A 5840-nucleotide genomic window follows, 5' to 3' on the forward strand; every position below is an offset into this window, starting at 1 on the left:
AATAGCCTACAAAACTCCAATTGGAACTACACCTTTTAAACTCGTTTAGGGAAAAGCATGTCATCTTCTAGTAGAAATTGAACACAAAGCATTTTGAGCTTTGAAGACATGTAATCTTGATTTATATGAAGCCGGACGTCTACGATTAAGTCAACTAAATGAATTAGAAGAATTAAGACATGAATCATACGAAAATTCGTTAATCTATAAAGAAAGAATGAAGAAATGGCATGATAAAAGAATTAGAAGTTCAAAAGAATTTAAGGAAGGAGACAGAGTTCTTCTTTTCAATTCACGATTCAAGCTATTTCCTGGAAAATTGAAATCAAGATGGTCTGGACCATTTATAGTCAAAAGAGTTTTCCCATACGGAACAATAGAGTTAATAAATTCAAATGGGATTGAATTTAAAGTTAATGGTCACAGAGTTAAACATTACATACATGGTCCGATGGAAGTTGAAAATGAAGTTAATCACAATTTCAGCACCACATCTAACTAAGTGTGGGGAGGTTCGAATCTTTTTAGGGTAATATGTATTTCTGTTAGAGTCAGATATTCTATTTTCGTGTAGTTCTCGAGAATGGAATCCGAATGGTCTTTCCCTAGCAGACCCTAAAGAACTAGTCTTCTCCCCCCATTCTGAATTTTTAATTTTTTTTAGGTTTTACGAGATGAAGAATTCCTGTGAACTAAACCATGGTCTAATGTACATGCTTTGATCACTAAATGTAATAATGACACACTCCCGAGTGACCTGGTATTAGTAATAAGAGCTAAATTGGACGGAGTAAGAAAAGAACTCAGGAACGATCATAATAAGTTACATTTTGGTAAAGGAAAAATCAAAGTCTGCAGTGAAAAGAAGAGCACGACACCTTGAAAGATGTTACAAATGCGGAAAATGGTTACACGAAGGTAAATGTTCAAATAATCAAACATATTCAAATACCGAATTTGTTACTTTATGCAGAGAAGGACCATTTTTATGTTTAGAAGAAAAGATATTGAAGATTCGAGGTTATGCTTACGTAGCTATGGAGAACCAAATCACACGACTCTCCTATGAGTCGGCTAAAGCAGGTCTCTGAGAATTCTATCTCACAAGTAGGTATGTACAGTTTTTATTTTTATTTTTTTTATTGCTTTTAACCTTTTGATAATAAACGCTGAATCGTTCGCTATAAAGTATTAAATTGGTATTCAATAAAATTAGGTATGCGTAACCGAAATTATTGATATCATACAAAAATTTATTACATCACTGCGAAATTTACCATTTATTCTTAAGGTATAAATATCTTTAATCAATCAACCCAAAATATTTCAGAAATTCGTTAGGAGTAAAACTAGGTAATATAGCCGAAATTACTTTACCGAAAAGAGGGGCTTATATTTTTGATAATATTTGATTGATTAAAGTGGGATAAAAGACCAAAAAGATTTTTAATTTTTATTTTTACTTTGTTTTTAAAATTAATATATTAATATTAAATTATTATTGTAAACTTTTAAAATCAATATATTTAAGTTTGTAAATATTTGAAGAAAAATTAATATTTTTAAAATAAGTTTGTATGTATAAAAACAAAAATATAATATAAATTTGGTGTGAATTTTTAAAATTTTAATAATATGAATTTTTGATTTTATGCAATTTAAATTTAAGTTTGGTGTGAATTTAAAAACAAAAATTTACTTTATTTCGCTAAGTTAAAAATATGATTTTAAAATTCGTCGTGAGTTGAAAAATAGGTTCGATGAACCGAAATTGCTCTACCCAAGGGAGGGACGAGAACTTTTATTATCATTATTTTTAATCTTATTGAATTAAAGTATGCCAAAAACATTTAAAAAACCCAAAAATCTTTGCTTTTAAAACAACGCTTTGAATTGACAAATTTTAAAATTTTGTCGAGGTATGGACTAGGACAACGATCCGAAACGCCCTCATCCTAAAAAGAAACAAAATTTTAATTTTTAATTAATTATATGTTTTATTAGTATAAGGTTTTTATAATAAAAAAAAAATATATATATATATATATATATATACAACTGTACCCGGACCCCATGCGATTGCATGGGATTTGGCCTTAGAATCCATGCGATCGCATGGAGCTAGAAAAATGGTCAGGAACAAAAAGGCCACGAGTTCTGCTCTCTGTCTCACCTCCACACATACACAAACACACGAACACATACACACATATCACCCTAAAATCACCAATTTTTCACCAAAATCAACCAAATTTCTCGCTATAATCCGCTCTAAACATGAATTTGATAAGAAGTTTATCAAGAAGGGTAACAATTTCATCCCTAAACCTCTTTAAATTTGATTTTTAGTGTTCTTGAGCTATATTTTACCTAATTTGATTTTGTTAATTTCTAGTGTAATTAGAGTTAAATTGTTAGTATTTTATGCATGTATAACCTAGATTGATGCTATTTAACATGATTTGAAGCAAAAAACTTCAAAATTTTTAGAAATCTAGGGTTTTTTTTCTTGAGCAATTTGGGGCTTTTTGATATAAATAGGTTATGGCCGATTTTTGTCATGAATTATTGCTAAATTAAGTAGTGTAACATGTTTAGGTAGCTAAATGATCCAAACTTTGATCCTAAACATGATTTTTGAGAATTAAAGTGGACTTTTTAGGTATAAAATTCATGAACTTGATTAAATTGATGTAAATGTCATTTAAAACTTGTTTAATTGCTAGTAATGGTTATTTTAACATGTTATTTGAGTTGAATGCTTATGAAATTTGTAAAAATTTTCATATATGCTTATTTGAAAAAGTGTAAAATTGTTAAAATTGTGAAAATGTGTATATAAGTTTAATTTTGATTAAACAGGTTATTGTAATTGTGTTAATTTGTTATTTTGCTAACACTAATGCATATTTGGATGCACAAAATTTGTGTTTAATGTGTTTTGCAGAGATTTACTAATACTGATGGTGCATCATCATCATCTAGACAACCACAATCGGAACCTGAGCCAGAATTGCAATACGAGCCAGAACCCGAACAAGAACCACAACAGGAACAACAACATCAGTCTGATCAACACGTACCTTATTATGATCCGCTACAATTTGTTGATGCCTTTATAGTATTTCCGATGCATCCACCAGTAGAATACCCAACGATTCCTGAACACACGTTGCATCCTAATCTGAGATTCGATAGAAGCTGGAGAGATTTCCCAACATATCAAAGTAACAAATTCAAACTAATACTGAAAAATGTAGAAGTGCCAAGGGTAATCGATTGGGAGCCTTTAGAAAGGGTCCAACTAGTTAACTCAGTTAGGGAGCATCTGATCCAAAGGTATGGCAGTTCTTCTTTTTCTGATTGGGAACGTTTATTCACCATTCGTAGACCTGTATATAAGGAATGGTGCATTGAGCTTATGAGTACTATAGCGTTAAATGCTGATGTAGATAGATTAGATGATAGAAGTTTTCTTAGATTTATACTTGGCCGTAGGATGTACAGGATGTCCATGATGGACATGGCCAGGGCTTTGCAGATATATACTCCTGGTGAATTACTACTACCCGATTGTATGAATTTGATTTATCGTGGTGAAAGGGTAGATAGGAATTTTGACGCGAACGCCGTCTGGAGGCGTATGTCAGATTATAATATTTTTACACTGGGAGGAAAACACTCCTACTTACATATTAACAAAGCCGAGCTTCGTATAATTCATAGATTTTTGGCTAACTCGATTATACAGAGAGGTCACAATAAGGAGAAAATGACCTTACATGATTTATTTTACCTAAAGTGTATTCGAGACCCAAGAGGCTTTGTTAATATCCCTTACTGTGTTGGTTTTTATTTGTCTAAGATGGTGGAAGGAATACAGGAAGGGGGAATAATAGGAGGAGGTATTTTTGTTACTCTCATTGGAGAGTATTTGGGTGTAGATAGGGATCAAGGGGGTCCACTTTTGGAATGTAGGGAACAGGTTGAGCCTTTAGGATTGATGGTCTATTAGGGTGCTAAGGTATTAAAAAGCAGACGCAATCAGGCAATACCCTATGTTGGTAGTCATCCTCAGGTAGAGAGAGGTTCGGATGAGAAAATGGAGGAAGCAGATGACATTAGGGATGTTATTAGGGAGACTATGACTGACGTCTACCAGCGTGTAGATGAGGTAGATATGACAAACGGGGAGAGATTTAGTCGGATGGAGCAGTGGCAAGCCCGAAATGATTACGAGCATTCCAGGCAACGACAGCATGATAGATGGGACTATCATCAGTGTCAGATCATAAGCCGGCTGTCACCTCAGGATCACTACGTACCGACTCGACCCACTTACTATCCTCCACACCAGCCCGAGATGAGACCACCATATACTCTCTACGACCCTAACCAGGCCTACCAGTACACCTATCACCAACCATGGAACCCGAACGACGACATGAACTGGAACCCCTATCAGGATTGATATAGTTCCCGTTGGTGATTTCTATGATTTTTATCTTTTTATTATTTTTATTTATTTTTGTTTAAACACATTATATTTTGATACTTTTATGTATGTTTAATATATTTATTATGTTGTACTAATATTTCATATTTGATTTGAAAGTGGGATTTTAAGACCCATTTCAAATTACCATGCATGTTTATATTTGTATTGTATGTATTTTATTTCATGTACACAACAGGGTAAAACGGTGCATTTTCAAAGACTGGCATTAAGTTCAGCAAAAGCTACTAATTTTGACGACAAAACGAAAAACAAATGTGATGTAACAACAAGATGGAATGAACAAATGATGTGCACAATTTATCATTCAATAAACAAACGCCAATATGTTTGGAAACTTTGGTAAAATTTAATCATTTTTCTACGCTAATCACCCTCAATAATTTAAATTGTTACTGATTTCTTGCAAATGAGGGCATTGCAAGATCTTAAGTGTGGGAAGGGGTTAAATTCTTTCGGATTTTTAAAATTTTAAATTATACACTTGGTTACCATTAAAAATACTAGTAACGCAGTAGTTGTATTAGAATCTAGTGCTCTCTGATAATAAAGAACAGCCCTAGTCTTATATACTGACTACCCAATTCTAGTAAAAAAATTTAAAATTTTCAATTAAATGAACTCTGTTTATACATATTTATGAACGATAAAACTAGGTGTTAACACCGAAATTATTGTTACCTCGGAAAGGACATAAATTGAGAAACAAACCAAAATGTTAGAATTTATTTAAAATGGAATAGAGGACAATAAAAAGGAAAATAAAAGCCAAGTGTAGGAAAAATTTACCAAGTTATTTTGAACATATATCATATATTTTTGTACAAATAATTGAAGATACTTTTGTTTTGGACAAAATTAACCGTTTTAACCGGAAAACTGTAATATATTTGAAAGAAATATGGATCTACACGATGAATCAATTCCATCATTAAAAGGAAGTAAAGTCTTCCGAAAAAGAAACTCTCTTCTTGATTTAGGTCATGAAGTTGTCGTCCAGACCAGTTGTAGAGTCTACAAAAAACCTTGAAAAGTTTTCTCGAAAATCAGCTGGAAATCCACGGACCTCAGCATCAAATAGGGTCGCCAAGTGGTCAGACTTATCCTAACCATGAGGGGATCTGTCTCGTAAAATGGGGAGAGCACCGTTCAAATTAGCTTGATAAGACTAATGAATCGGATCCCCAGAAAGGATAATCTCCTTTAAAGATCAAAAATCAGCTTTTAAGACTGATATTACTCAATCCTTGAGATTGACCTTAAAGATTGAGAATTCAAACTCATGGAATTCGATGATATCTAAACTCGAGCTTGAACGAGAAAA

This window comes from Rutidosis leptorrhynchoides, chromosome 2, assembly GCF_046630445.1.
Source record: "Rutidosis leptorrhynchoides isolate AG116_Rl617_1_P2 chromosome 2, CSIRO_AGI_Rlap_v1, whole genome shotgun sequence".
In the NCBI taxonomy this organism is placed as follows: domain Eukaryota; kingdom Viridiplantae; phylum Streptophyta; class Magnoliopsida; order Asterales; family Asteraceae; genus Rutidosis; species Rutidosis leptorrhynchoides.